Source organism: Cydia splendana, chromosome 2 (assembly GCF_910591565.1).
Source record: "Cydia splendana chromosome 2, ilCydSple1.2, whole genome shotgun sequence".
Lineage (NCBI taxonomy): Eukaryota > Metazoa > Arthropoda > Insecta > Lepidoptera > Tortricidae > Cydia > Cydia splendana.
This window is the reverse complement of record NC_085961.1, coordinates 4,653,969-4,669,776: the sequence shown is the minus strand read 5'-3', so window position 1 is coordinate 4,669,776 and position 15,808 is coordinate 4,653,969. Positions and strand designations below refer to the sequence as shown.

Here is a 15,808-nt window from a genome sequence, read left to right as displayed (position 1 = left end):
TGAATAATAATTTAAACACATGGAAAATTTCTCTCCGAAACTACTGTGCTAAAATTTTGAAAAAAAAAACACAAAATAGTTCTTTACCTATCTATAGGAAAACCTATTAGAAATGTGCAGTCAAGCGTGAGTCGGACTTAATTATAGACATTTCACTCACGTTTCACATGAAAAAATACATTGTTACAAATTATGTAACCCTTTAAACGCGACGCGAGTCCGACTCGCACTTGGCCGGTTTTCTTTAAATGTCCCGGTCTGAGTCCCCACACTTATGGCAACCCTAGAGTACACTCAAACTGAAACCCAGGACTTATGTAGATTCATAAGACCTGGCGCGAGGTTTTTCTGAACTGAACCGGTTTCGCGAATCAACATTATAGTAAGTATACTTTTTCTGAGTACCTATCTACATTAATGACATTACAGAAAGACCAGTGATATTCTAGATTTTTTCTTTAAAAACAATAAACTTATTCCCGTTTTTATCAGAATCCGATTTTTACTCATTATTATTCACAACGACGGGACTTACTCGCGTAAAATTAAGTTTTAAATTTACCTCCGACGTTTCGAAGGCGGCGTTGCCCCGGTGGTCTCGGAGAAGACTGAGTAAAGTTGACATCAACATCTTCTAGGCGCGCAAGTTTTTCGAGCTACCCGCACTAATAATTACGAGTAATTAATTTACCCAGCACACTTATGTTTTTTTTTTTACTTAAATTTACGCGAATAAGTCCCAGCGTTGTGGATAATACTTCCAGTTACGATATGAACACAAACACTACTTTAAAAATAAACCCTATTTCTATGAGATTTAGATGTTAATTGAAGGATAGATCCTTTCGCCTTTTTTTTTAATAATTTAATCTATCGCAGTTATGGACTTCAAGAAATCGATGAGATGAAAAAGTTTGCTATAAACAGTGTACAACAGCAACACTCTTAACTGTCCATAGGTGGATCTTATGCCTATTGTAATAAGATTTACGAACTGTCAGTTATCAGTGTGGGCGATGGTACAGTCAGCATCAAATAGAAGTGATAGCCAAAGTGGCTAAATATATTGAAACACGTTACTTATTATTGCTGACTGTACTTTACAGTTTATATTCGACCTGTAATCTGCTGTTGTTATAAGCAACCCAAAAAAAATAGTAATATATATATTATGAATAATGAATCAATCGGTCCTAATAATCTAAGTAATTGCTTATCGTGTTTGTCCTGTTCCAAACAATGCTCAAAACACCGAACTAGCACGACAACGATTTTAACCACATTTAATTTACATATAACATTCTGCAATTACCATAATTATAGAAACTGCTGAAGAATTAACTCGACCTGAAAATTGCAGAATATTCAAATATAACCAGAATACTTAAAGAGGTTAATTAAACTTACTTTTCATTAATAACACATCCAAATCCAAAAACGCACTTTTCACACACACACATTCAAAAAACGCAATACACGCGAACGATTAGCTTAATCTCATCAAGTTGCACAGATAAAAACAAACGCGCACAATTTTAACGAAACAACAAGGTTATATTACAAATATAACATTCGTTATTATTCACAGGGTTGGGTTTTTATTAATGAATATTGGCTTGCAAAAACAAAAGACGCGCGGGGGTGGATCGTAGCGGGTCGCTCGCGCGGGTTGCCTCTACGTACTGACGTAGAATTTTGGGGGGAAATCGGTTTGCGCACGTAGCCACCCCGGCGGCGCTTACAGCGCTGAGTAAGCTTACATCGTCTAGCCTTAGGGGGTTAGTAGGCCGGTGTCGAGGCCGGTGGGGTAGTCAAGGTGCATCTCGAGAGAGCTCTAAGTAGTGACTCATGTGGGATACATTATACATTAGTACAAAATAAATGTAGTGCATAATTGTTTTCCCTCGTACTTTTTCGGAAACGTTCGTATTTGTCATGCTACTTCACTTACTTATTACTTTTTGTACCGAGACTGACTGAAATAGCAAGAGACGTTCGTACGTTTCCGTGAAAATACGATGGAAAATAATTATGCACCACAACTGTATGCGTGGAATAAAACAATAATACATAATGTAATTCAGCCTATATATAGGTCCCACTGCTGGGCAAGTGGGCAAAGGCCTCCTTTCATGCACGAGAAGGGTTACACAACACACACGTACAACAGTGCACTTAAACTCGTAGCACCACGTATCGCCTCTACGCCGTAGAGTCCGTAGATCATAATGTTGATGTAGGTAGTCAATAAATAAGTGATTATAAAAATGCCGTCGTCGTTATATATGCCGTCTAGAATAAGTATTTGCTGTAGAAAGGACTTTTTATATTCATGTAACTTACTTGTAGAGATTTCCATTGAGGAATTTTCCTTCTTGCTTCATTTTAATTACAAACACGAAAACTATCACATTCTCTAACAGTAGAAACAATAAACACGGAACTTATTATGAATCTGCATTTATGCTATGTACATTAACAGATCTACTAGATTTCACTTTGTTATAATAAACTCTATCTATCTAACTAGATCTAGTGTAAAAAGTAACACTGGTAATGTTATCACAGTCTTTAAAAATATTTATATTCTCTTTACTCTCTTTAATCACAATTTTTCCTTTGCTAATGACAGGTGCATTCTTGTTGACGTACGGATGCTAGTTTTTGCTCAGATTAATGATCAAAGATAATGCTAAAGAGTTTTGGTCTGGTAGTCCATAGATAAATAATAAGGTTTTATTTGTATATGTGGTATATGTGGTAGCCTACTAAAAAAATAAATTACATGTTTCCCGGAGAATAACTACTATATATATACAAATATTTGTTGCAAAATGTGCAAGAAAACCACACCACTACGAGTCGCGCAGTGCCTATGCTGTCCCGCACACCCCGCTGGCACCACAGAAATCCATTTGTTATTGAAAAAGGAACAAGCTACTGAAAAACAGAAGAATTTTTTGAGCTATCTGACACATTTGGACTTGAATAACCGTCTGGGCAACTGTTTAATATTATCTTTTTATATAAAATACATAAAATATATAAAAAATACAATATCAACCACTTTAACAATAGATATTTATCTACGTACAAATTAAACATATAAACTGCATCATGCTTAGGTGAGTATTTTCTTCATCATCTGATTATGAAGTTCATATCCGGTCACACTGGTCACAAATAAATTGGGCTATAAATTTCCTCATTCATTTGTACATTTGTAGGTACTACCTAATATCTTTCGTATTTAGGTTCGTGTCCCATATTCTCGTTTTATTTTTTTGGAAGTCTTGTTGGAAGCATCCGGGCTATAATATTCCATAGAACAAAACTAGAAATAGAAAAAACCTATGCTGGCGCCATCTATAAAAACCTATGACAGCTGCCCTCCTCTTTGCCTAGGCACAAAACCGGTGTCTTTTTGTTAACCGCCATTAAATGATTCTTCCATAATTACAGGTGTCCTGGAGTATGGCCCGCTAACGACCCCTGCTGGCCCAGCGCGGGCGTTAAGTCCGGCCCGCGGGACGGCCGCTGCATCAACGGCAAGCAGGACTACCCGTACCCGAGGCTGCCCGTCTCCTACTGGTAGACACGACAGTTGGAAGTCTACTGGTTGTTACTGTCACGTATAATGTCAAGTGAAACAGTATTGTAATAAATTTATTAAAATGAACATGTTTGTATTTATTTGTTTTTTTAGACAGAGATATCCGTCGTATCCGCTGAAAAGGGTAGGTACATGATTAACATGACACACCATGATGATGGATGAACATCTGTCAGAGAGATAGTATAGCAAACTGTTGCTCTCAATATCATGTCAAGTGTAAAAATATGAGGCGCATACATGGCGCATACAACCAATGACCTTTTATTTATGCATACAACTTACCCGAAAATATATGTCAGTTTTTATTTCGCCCACATAAAAGCTATGGGACATATTTTTGAGTAAAGTGCGTGCACATGGTATGGACGGTAGAGGTTGGTAGAGGTCACTTCTACCACTCCATAGTTTTCCGGGACTAGCTGTGAAGTCTATTAGGGGTTAGATCGACTTGTGTAACATTGGCCACCCACCCATCATTTGGCAATAGGTAATGCTGAAATCGGGCCCGAGTCCTCGGGCGCGGAGAGAGGCGGCCCGGCGTCTGAGCCGGTCCGCCAACGCAAGCTCCTGACGATATTTCTCGGTACGGAGTGAAAATTTTTCTACATACAATACGTAAGTGACCTGTTTTTAATTTATACTAGCGACCCGCCGCTTCGCACGGGTAAACCTTAACAAATTATACACCTATACCTTCCTCAAGAATCCCTCTATTGATATTACCTGAAAACCGCATGAAAATCCGTTCAGTAGTTTTTGAGTTTATCGCGATTGTTGTTAAAATTTCTTTTGATACCGAATGTTGGTAAATCATCTGCGAAAAGTTGGTTGGCAAGTGAAATTCGGACAATAAAACTGCGGCGAAAAGGCAGAAAACCATTTCTGATAATCCGATACGGATTTCGAATTTCCAGAATTTTTGGAGTCCGAGAATAAACTGAATTTAAACCTTCATGCAGTATACTATACTCTTTGAACGTAGAACGTAGTGATTATATGCTCTTTGCTCTTTGCCTGACCCTCAAAACAGAAAAGAAGCAAATGTCAGCATTATAAAACTGACGTTTTTTTTATATTAAATGCCGTCAAAATTATTTTCAATTACAAATTAAAATAAAATTAGTGTTGTGAATTTAGTTCTGCTTTAGCACGTATATTACATATTGAATTATGTAAGTATTATAGAATCGTCTTTGTATTATCATTGTTTCTTAGGTCAAACTTTGTAATCCGATCTTATATCCTAGCCACGCAATTGGGTAGTCTCCTAGAAAGAAGGAGAAGACAATCCCTGCTATCCCTTAATATTGTGAATGCCAAAGTAACTGTATGTTTTCGCACATTCATTTTTCGCATTTCTGTAGCGGAGCCATCTGTTGCCACTTCACGCTAAAACCGCTTAACCAATTTAGATAAAATTTGGTATGGAGATATTTAGCTTGAGGCCAGGCTACAATGACGAGGCGACCCGACCCCAAATGATATGGGAGAAGGCTAGGACAAAGGATATTAGAGTTTTATCATTTATCATCATCGTTCCACGCAGGCGAAGTCGCAGGCAGGAGCTAGAGTAGATTTATAGTTCATTCTGAATTACAGCCCTGCCTAGCTGTAACAACCAGGTTATTTCTCTTATACCTACCTACGTATTGGTATAGTTGATTTTTTTTAAGCTGACCGTTTAGGACTATGAGAGCTCATTGTCCTCGGTCAGCTTAAAAAATGCAACTATAACCGTTAGGTAACTAAATAGCAAATATTTAGTTAATAGGTAATTAAGGTATATGCCATTCAAATATTCAACCAAATCTTTGCAGGGGCCACGTCGGATGCTGGCCGGGCGCCGGTATCAAGTCAGGCTACGCGCGCGACGGCGGAAGCCCTAACTACCCATACCTGTGCTACTCGTGCTACTCATACTCACCATGCTGTCCCCGCTGCTATAACTTCTAGCCATCGTGCCCCAATCTGTGCCCCTGTCTCTCAAATCAGACCAGAGTTAGTCCAAGATAAGTCTACAACTATTTTAATAGCACACGCAGTGCAAGTGTTGTTTTATATGTCAATCTTCTATGAAATTATGACGTATAAATAACACTCGCACTGCGTATGCTGTATGCTATCAAATTCTTTGCAGACTTTTCTTGGTCTAACTCTAAGAGCGTGACGGCGGGACCCTTAATTATTCATGCTAATCATCGTATAGTTATGTTATAATATAACTTTTAGTATTCATGCCACTATCAGATCAGTACAATTCGTACCTAATGTTACTTGGTCTTATAACCAACTGAAATATTAACTAAACTGGAAAGAAACCCAACCTTGTCTACGTGGTTTAAAAGTGTGGAGTAGTTTAATCTTGTCTAGTGATGTCAAAGAACTGTTATTTCAATACTAATTTTGTGATAAAGTGATTGGAATGAACTTTAAAGTTTTTCATTGTTTGAAAACCATCATTCCTCCTCCGCCATGCGAAATCCTTAATAGTGTAGTAAATGAAGGTAGTGGACCCCGCAGTAATTCCTCAGCCAGAAGAAACTTTACAGTATGATAAAATATCAATAAATAAAAAGTATTGTATAAATTTCCAAAGAATAATAATAATATGATTTAAGTAAATACCTAAAGTCTTAAATCGTTAATATCTTTTTACGGAAAAATGCTCCGTTTAAACTTTCTTCTCCGGACATATTCATGTAACGTATTGCAACAATATATGAAATATCAAAAAAAAATATCCCCGCAGAAATACCAATATTAACAAACTATATTTTTTTGGCGTGTCTTGGAACGGAAAATTGCTCAGTCTAATTTTTTCACTGGAATGCCATTTTATTGCCGATTTATACCTACAAATTGAAAATCTAAAAAGTTACCATGTAACTATACTTTTTTCAGAAATTGTCTTTTTACTCGCTGTGGAAAATTTCTCGATCCTTTTAATTTATAGAAAATAAGTTCACAGTTTTCTTTCCATTCAACTATAAAACATAAAAAAAAATAACGAGCGAATTAAAAACTAAACATACCGGGAGCAGTGTATAGGGAGCGGGGTGTACAAGGGATGATATTTCTTTTGGATATTTTGGATTTAAGTATATACGTGACTACTTAGTATATACATATTTAAAAAGAAATCAGGCTGAGAAATTTTCCACTCTCAGTTTTTAATAGTTCTAAAATACATAAACTTGGGTATGCATTTTTTTTGGATTTTCTTACCAACTACACCAAATTATATTCTAAGATCATATAAGAAGGAAAAAATGGCAGAGCAATTTTCCGATGAAAATGAGCGTCAAAAAAGGAATTATCATAAAAAAATATTCTCATGTTTGACAAAAGTTTTAGATTTTTTTCTAGTATCACATACTGATACATAGTTATTTGTACAACAAGAGATCAAAGTTTGATATTTCTTCGAGTGCTTATTTTGAGTCCCGTGCAAGCGAAAGACTCTATAATAGATTCACGAGCGTAGCGAGTGAATCTAATTTATAATCTTGAGCGTAGTAAGGGACTCAAAATCGCACGAGATGTAAATAACTTTGATCTCGTGTAGTACACAAAATTTTTCACACCTTAGCAGTGAGAACATACCTATTAGACAACTTGAAAAATGTAATCCTTCTCTAGGTCTATTATATTGAATTGAATTGAATTGAATTGTCATTTATTCACAAGAACATATGGTACATGAGATGTTACAATAATGATACTGAACCTTAATACATTCGGCCGTTAGGCATGTGAAAATTAGAGTATGTTTAACCTAGTTAACTACTTAATCTAGTGCATGCATATTATTACTGATTTAAATAAGTAATAAAAATAATTAGGTATAATGTTATATAGTCAAAAAAATATGAAACAGGAAGAGAGTTAATACAAAATAGACTTCCATCTTACATGTCGTTATAATACATTATTGAATTATTATTTTAAATAGGATTACATTAAAATTTATCATTAAAAAATGTTCTATTTTATAATATGTTTTTTCAATTAGCTCTGCCTTTAATTTTCTTTTAAATAGATTTAGGTGTAACTCTTTTAACTCTTCTGGTAAATGATTATATACTTTAGAGGCCATACCCAGTATGCCGTTTCGCAATAACGCAGTTTTGCCAGCTACTGGGTTAATTTTGTACTTGAAACGCCTGTTCCTGGAGTTTTCTGATACTAATGGGAATAAATCGGGGTTTGATTTAACAAAAACTGACACTTCATAAATATAAAGACCGGCCAATGACAATGATATAAACCGTCAATATACCGTTGAATATCGTTTGAACTTTTTTTCGTCTGTTTCTTTTTGCTAACAGTGTGAAAGGGACAGAGATAATAGAACCCAAGTATTTCGAACTTGTATTAGACCCCGGATGTTGAAATGACATTTGACTATAAAGGTCACTTGAATGTCATTTTGTCTCACTCAGTGAGCAAAATCGCGTTTTGCTCACTATTTTTAAGAAGCAAAGTACCCTTGTTCGAGCTGCTGAGGTGAAAAATTACTTATTTAGTAAAATAATTTTGGACGGAGGAATTACTCGGTTCAATATATAAACAGATTTGTATTTTTACGTATAAATACCTAACTTAGGAGTGTTTTTTTTTTGGATATTTATATGTTAGTTTCGGCTCATACTATACAATAACCAAGCAAAATTTCATCGACTGAGAAATTAATGCATGGGTCTCCATACAACAACTTGCTTCATTTACTACACTATAAGACGAGCTCTGCTCCAAGTTAATCTTTATAGAGTTAGACCAAGAAAAGTCTGCAACGATTTTGATAGCATACGTAGTGCAAGTGTAATCATCAAATTTCTATGAAATTATGACGAATAATTAACACTTGCACTGCGTGTACTATCAAAAACGATCTAGAAAAGAGGTAGGTATTTATTAATACAAACTCTTTACTTAAAATACTTTTATTATACTTTTACTATGTACTTAAGATTTTTGACATGACTTGAGTTCAAAAAAACAAATGCATTAGAAGAAGAATTATTTTGATATAAATGCCACTAAAAATATTTCAAGTTGCTTTTTAGATTAAAATTAATTTTGTAAACTCTGTGCTACATTACTGTTGTACCAGTGATAATCATGCCTCAGTGCACGTCACAGTAAGTATTAATTAGGTTTCTTTATTTTAGACTGGAGGAAACCGGCCTGTTTTGAAAAAAGTCGTCGACATCTCTTCTAAATACCTAAAACTGGTATGGATGTGTTCCTCGTGATCTCTAGAATACGAATTGTCCGGTTTTAGTTTATGGAGGGGGGGACGGGTCGAAAAAAAGGGGGGCAAAGATGGCGGCCAACCATCATTGATATTTGTTCACATCTTGAGTCCTATGGGACCGATCGGTTCGTGTGAGGTGTCGATTGAAAGAGTATTAAACGTGCTATTATTGTTTTATAATAACCGTAGTCATAACTGTAGTCCTTTACAAAATATTTTAAAATATTTGATTTTTTACCGTGCATAGCATAAGTACTGATTAAATATGCGTCTAACTTAATAAATTACAATTATACCGCAATTATTGTATTACAAAATATACGAGATATTTCATTAGCTTACCAAAAACATAAGTTTTATTGGTGTATGATATTATATAACCAAGTAATAACGAATTTTGTTCAGCATGGGTCACTACGCACAGTCACGTAAATGGCGGGCGACCGACGTCCAAGTTTTCATTATTTCTCGGGTTCTAATTTATTGATCAATTGGTGATAGGTTCCATTTGAAAGGTTATTAAATGTACTATAATTGGTTTTAATAACTGTAGTCATAACTTTAGTAATTTACAAAATATTTTAAAATATATGATTTTTTTACCGTGCATGGATGGCATACGTACTGATAAAATATGCGTCTAACTCAATAAATTATAACTTTACTCCAATAATATTCTTACAAAATGTACGTATAATTTAATTAGCTTTCCAAAAATATAAGTTTTATTGGTGTATGATATTATATAACCAAGTAATTACGAATTTTGTTCAGCATGGGTCACTAAGCGCTGTCACGTAAATGGCGGGCGACCGGCGTCAACTTTTCATTATTTCTCGGGTTCTATTTTATTGATCAGTTGGTGATAGATACCATTTGAAAGAATATTAAACGTACTATATTTGGTTTTCAATAACTGTAGTCATAACTTTAGTCATTTTCAAAATAATTGAAAACATATGATTTTTTACCGTGCATGCACATGAGTACTGCTAAAACATGCTTCTAACTCAATAAATTATAACTTTACCGCTATTAATGTAATTACAAAATATACGAGACATTTCATAAGCTTTCCAAAAACATAAGTTTTATTGGTGTTTGATATTATATAACCAAGTAATAATGAATTTTGTTCAGCAAGGTCACTGCGAGCCGGATATAAATCCCAACAAACAATTAGGCGACAATTAGCACCTATTTTCTTACCTAAAGACATAGCCTGGCTCTAGAATAGCTACATATTTAGTCTTAGTTTTACAGGCTCTGGTGACATAAAAGTGTTTAAAAGGTTTATCTAAAGATTTAAGATCTACAGTAGCTGTTTTGGGCGCTATAATGCATGTTAAGCTGCTAGTGTTATAGCTTATAGCTCAAAGTGAATTTAACAACCTTAACATCTATAAGTATGCGTAATAATCTGCAATTTGCACTTAAGTTTCTAAACGCGTGATAAAGTCTTCTACTTATAGCCTCTTATATCGCAATCGCTACTTAACTCTCTTGTATGACTTACAGTCGAACAGCGAAGTTATGAGTCGCTATTATATATTTAAGATCATGTAGTTACAGACGAGCGTTATTTAAATACCGTAGTACTCTCTAATCTCATAACTGTCAATAGAGTCATACCTATAAGCTAAAACTACCATGCCAAACGCCAATGAATCAATAGGTAAGCAAAAACTATAAATCAGACAGCAAAATAAAATAGTAAATAAATATAAATATTTTACTCAATATTGACCTAATGTTACTATTACTACACTTAAAACCGGAATTCACGGATAGTTATTGTTCACTGTTTCCAAAATTAAATGTGGTAGACCACAAATAAAAATATATTGCATTAAGATAAATTTGCAAAGAATCAGAGGCCCTTTAAAATTTTGTTTTAATAATACATATATGTACTTACCTAGTTGTTGACAGTATAATTAATTTCGCCAAAATAAATCCGCAGATAACGCCGGCATCAGTGCACTAAAATAATTACTTGTTTTTATTTACTCGCCATTAGATTTTACTTCAAGTTATCAGATTGTAAGCTTACAAAAATGCAACGAAAGTAGATAGTGGCAAATAAAAATAACGTGCAATTACCTTCTTGAGTGCCTATTACAAATATTGACCATAAATGCTAATTTACCATCTAAAGCTGAAACTATCACCTATGTGGACCTACGCTGCTACTCAAATAGTAGTCACTTATTTTGCATCCTGGAGCGTGCCGGCGACAAATATCCCTTTAAAGCGCCACAAGCCTCAGATCTCAAGGTGATTTTAAATTATTAATTACGGAGTGGGTTTGAAAACGTTTTACGTGTCATCATCAATAAGATGATGGTTTAAACAGCGTCCATATTAAGAGTGCGGCACTTCCGCAAATGACTATTAAGTCCAATGCGAGAGCGGCAGCCGCGACCGCATAGCTGGCAGGAGAATGCCGTGCCCGGTGACGAAGGTGGGAGAGCGGCGCGCTGGTGTCTCAGTTCTCGCCTAGTGTGAAGAAGGCTAAACCACGCTTCATCGTGTGCAACTACCCCTTCACCCAGGGTTTTCCTCCATTGGTCGCGATCTTCGGCCTCCCTTTCCCAGTTGGTGGGAACGATCCGGAAGGACAACATGTCTCGCTTTGCGCTATCCTTAAAACGAAGCATTGGTCGCCCAACCGGTCGTTTAGCGTGTGCTATTTCGCTCAGGAGAGTCTTACGTGGCAAACGAGAGGGCTCCATCCTGTGCACGTGCCCCAACCAGCGTAATCGTCTCTTTTTCAAGATTGCTGTGATACTGGGTAAACGTGCGATGCTAAGTACCTTCTCGTTTGTGACTCGATCCTTCCACGAGATGTTTAAAATGCGTCGAAGGCAGCACGATTTACGTGTAGATGTGAGTCAAATAACAACACAGATATTAAGTACTTTATATGCAGTGGTCTTGCAATCATGAAAGCTACGAACTTAACAATGTTATGAACTTAGAACTGGGCTTTTGTCAAAACATACTTAAGTTTCCTGTGATAAAAGACAAAGCAAATAAACCATCATTTATATCGATATTTTATAACAGAACCTCACATTTTGGATACTTACATTATCAAATGTACTGTCAAACAATAATAGAATGCTGCTGGTCTACCAGGCGCTCGCCGCGCCGTGTGTTTGCTTGCTTGCTTGGCGAAATTGGTCCTGGCTTACATATATATTTATAATTGTACGGTAACTAAACAATATTTTTGGAAAGTTAATAAATAGTTTGTTGATTTTATTCTAAAAATTTCACGCTATATTAACTACATTATCTCTTTCTCAAATTATTTCAGTGACTAAGCAAACCTCTTAGGTAAAAAAAAATTAAACATTTTCTTTAATATTTTTAAAATGGTTAATTTTGGGCCTCAGATTTTAAACAATCGATTATTCACAGAAAATTTAATATGCTTGCAAATGGTATCCACCAAGTATCAGAAAAATAGAACCGGGAATATAATGAAAACTCAACGATGGCCGGGCTCCATTTACGTGACGGTGCACAGTACCCATGCTGAACAAAAATCATGATTACTTAGTTATACAACATTATACAGCAATAAAACTTATATTTTTAGATAGCTCATAAAATTTTCCGTATATTTTGAAAACATTTATTGCGGTAATGTTATAATCTATTGAGTTAGAAGCATGTTTTACCAGTACTTATGTCCATGCACGGTAAAAATCATATATTTTCAATTATTTTGTAAATGACTACAGTTATGACTACGGTTATTAGAAACAAATTATAGTACGTTTAATATTCTTTCTAATGGTATTCATCACCAATTGATCAGTAAAATAGAACCCGAGAAATAATGAACAGTTGAGGTCGGTTGCCCGCCATTTACGTGATGGTGCGTAGTGACCCATGCTGAACAAAATTCGTCATTACTTGGTTATATAATATCATACACCAATAAAACTTATGTTTCTGGAAAGCTAATGAAATTTCTCGTATATTTTGTAAGAACGTTAATTGCGGTAAAGTTATAATTTATTGAGTTAGACGCATGTTTTGTCAGTACTTATGCCATCCATGCACGGTAAAAAATCATATATTTTAAAATATTTTGTAAACGACTACAGTTATGACTACGGTTATTATGAAACAATAATAGCACGTTTAATACTCTTTCAAACGACACCTCACATGAACCGATCGGCCCCATAGGACTCGAGATGTGAACAAATATCAATGCTGGTCGGCCGCCCACTTTCCCCCCCTTTTTTTCGACCCGTCCCCCCCTCCATAAACTAAAACCGGTCAATTCGTATTCTAGAGACCACGAGGAACACATCCATACCAGTTTTAGGTATTTAGAAGAGATGTCGACGAAAATCGTGAAGGAGAGGACTTTTGTTTAATTTTCCTATACACTATTTTGTCTGAGAGCCGCAGACTGCAGTGAGGTGTCCTTACATTTACTCCCACAATATGCTCTCAATTCAGTCGACAGAGAGCTTTCAAACGACTATTTCATTAGTCAGTGAATTTCATAGAAGGTAGGATCGTATAGAAGTGGTATACGCGTGCCTCCGTGAGGGACAAAACATACGCAAATGCGACACTGTGATTGGTCGAATTTATTTGTTGCCCACCTTCATCCATACTAAAAAAAAGGTGGGGAACAAAAAATATGTGAGACTGTGATAAGGACAAACAATAATAGCGCTTTCTCTGCTACTCCTACTGAAAGATACGTAAGACTATCCCGTTCTGTCAGTTATCCCCACCACTCATGCCCAATCCAGTTAATACTAGATTCATGGTGAATTTACATCGCCAGTAGCGCAGTCGCCATCAGATTTATCGGAACGACCAAGGTGCTCACAAATATCTGAACGCGCCTCTATTGTCAAGGCGTTAGAGTGCGTGTTCAAATAATTTTGAGCACTTTCATTTGGCCGGTCCGATATATCTGATGGCGGCTGTACAGAAAGCTCCAAATTGCACGGCCACATTATGAATGGAATTCATTCATAAAGTGACCATGCATTTTTGCAGTTGGGTGTACCGTCGCTTTGGTATTCTTTAACCACTTAAAAGCTACTATAATTATTCAACCTCTTAAAATAATAAATAAATAATAAATATTATAGGACATTTTTACACAAATTGACTAAGCCCCACGGTAAGCTCAAGAAGGCTTGTGTTGTGGGTACTCAGACAACGATATATATAATATATAAATACTTAAATACATAAAAAACAACCATGACTCAGGAACAAATATCTGTATCATCATACAAATAAATGCCCTTACCAGGATTCGAACCCGGGACCATCGGCTTCATAGGCAGGGTCACTACCCACTAGGCCAGACCGGTCGTCAAAAGCCACTAAATATTGTGTTTTGATTATACCCCAGTGGTACATATCTGATGTGATGGCCCGCGCCATTCCTCGCATTTCTCAGCAGCGCTCAGCGTCACTATCTGAACGGCTTTCGGCTATCGACCTGTTTTTAATTTTTACTGCTTGGCGGCAGCCAATAGTGCATGAGATAGTGTCTTATATTTCCATTACAGGCCTATGTACGTATGCGCGGGCTACTGGCGCAGCGCAGGAATCAAGTCCGGCTACGCGCTGCACCCCGCCACAGGGATGGACTTCACTTACCCCACGGGCGTGGGTTGGTAGCTCCACCTATCCCCATACCACGGGGTAAGTCAGACAAGCTACGGTTGTAACTTACCTTACACCGCAAGTCACATCTTGCCCGCGTGCTGCCCCGCAAGCGAGCACAGGGGCAAAACGGCAAGTAGGCTGTGGATGGGTGTTGTCTAACGTGTTTTATACGTCAAGTGTTTGCAATATTGATTGTAATGTAATAAAGTAATTGAAATGCATAAATTATTTGATTCTTAGGTTACACGTCCCAGTCTTAAACTCCGAAAATAACGGGGTGTTATAAGACTTAATAAGTGGCAGATTTGCCTTAAGGCCCAGTAGGCCCGAGCCTAGGACGGCAAATTGTAACAAAAAAATTGGCTGATGATAACAAGAAACCTTCCTTATACACGGTGTAACATGAGGAAACCGAATAATTTTAACCACGCATTTCTGAGGTCAATTTCGCCAAAAATTTTTTTTTTGTTTTGTTTTTTTCAATTTTTTGAATGTATTTGTACATTAAAAATAAATGTTATGGGTAAACTTGTCACTGAAAATTGATTTTTACATTTTTTTTTCGTAAAACCTACTTTTTGCAAAGTGTTACTTGTCACTTTTTGACATCTATCAATAAGGATATTTAGACTACGTCCCATAGCAGCAACATCACCATCAAAAATGCCTTCTACACTATGTAACAATAAAAACTTGTTTTTATTTAAATTAATATTATCTCTGAAACTAGGCGAATTTCATAAAAGTTTATAGGACATTTTTCTCTCTAAATATGATCAGGAATACGCTGTTAAAATTATTCGGTTCCCTCATGTTACACCGTGTATAATATAATACCTTCTGTCTGTGGTATCGTGCAGCAGAGAGACCGTTTAGATATATTTATCTCCCTTAAAATTATTAAAATTATAAAAAAATTAGAAGAATAAATTTAAATTTGGGGACAGTCTTACCACTGGTAAGTTACCAGATATATCACTTTTAGCCCCAAACTAAGCAAAGTCAGAGGAATCTCCTATTTAAAGTTATTTTAGATTCCATCAATCTAGTAATTTTGCATTCTTGCTCAAGTCAAAAATAATCAGTTCTACAAATCAAATAGGTAAACGGGCCAGTTAGTCCGTAATTCGAACGATAAATAAAACGGCTCGTTGAAGGTAACATCCTAAACAAACGTCACCAATCGGCTTAGGATGTAAAATAAATAATCGGGAAACATTTGAGCGAAAAGGTACGCAATAAATTGTGAGAGTCAGGATCGCGGGTGTACC

The 15,808-nt window shown here is 36.0% G+C and overlaps 1 protein-coding gene and 1 long non-coding RNA gene across 4 annotated transcripts in view; one reads left to right on the top strand and one right to left on the bottom strand.

The window, feature by feature from the left end:
* Positions 1 to 1,735, bottom strand: part of LOC134802371 (multiple C2 and transmembrane domain-containing protein) — a 147,195-nt gene extending 145,460 nt beyond the window's left edge. For all 3 annotated transcript variants that reach the window (XM_063775007.1, XM_063775023.1, XM_063775014.1), the window contains exon 1: positions 1,408 to 1,735. The gene's annotated coding sequence lies outside the window, so the exon portion shown is untranslated. The remainder of the gene's footprint in view (positions 1 to 1,407) is intronic.
* LOC134802926 (uncharacterized) overlaps positions 1 to 15,361 on the top strand; it is a 183,453-nt gene extending 168,092 nt beyond the window's left edge. Inside the window, exon 3 of the long non-coding RNA XR_010145906.1 lies at positions 14,978 to 15,361. This is a non-coding gene — a long non-coding RNA (uncharacterized LOC134802926). The remainder of the gene's footprint in view (positions 1 to 14,977) is intronic.
* The last annotated feature ends 447 nt before the right edge of the window (positions 15,362 to 15,808 follow it).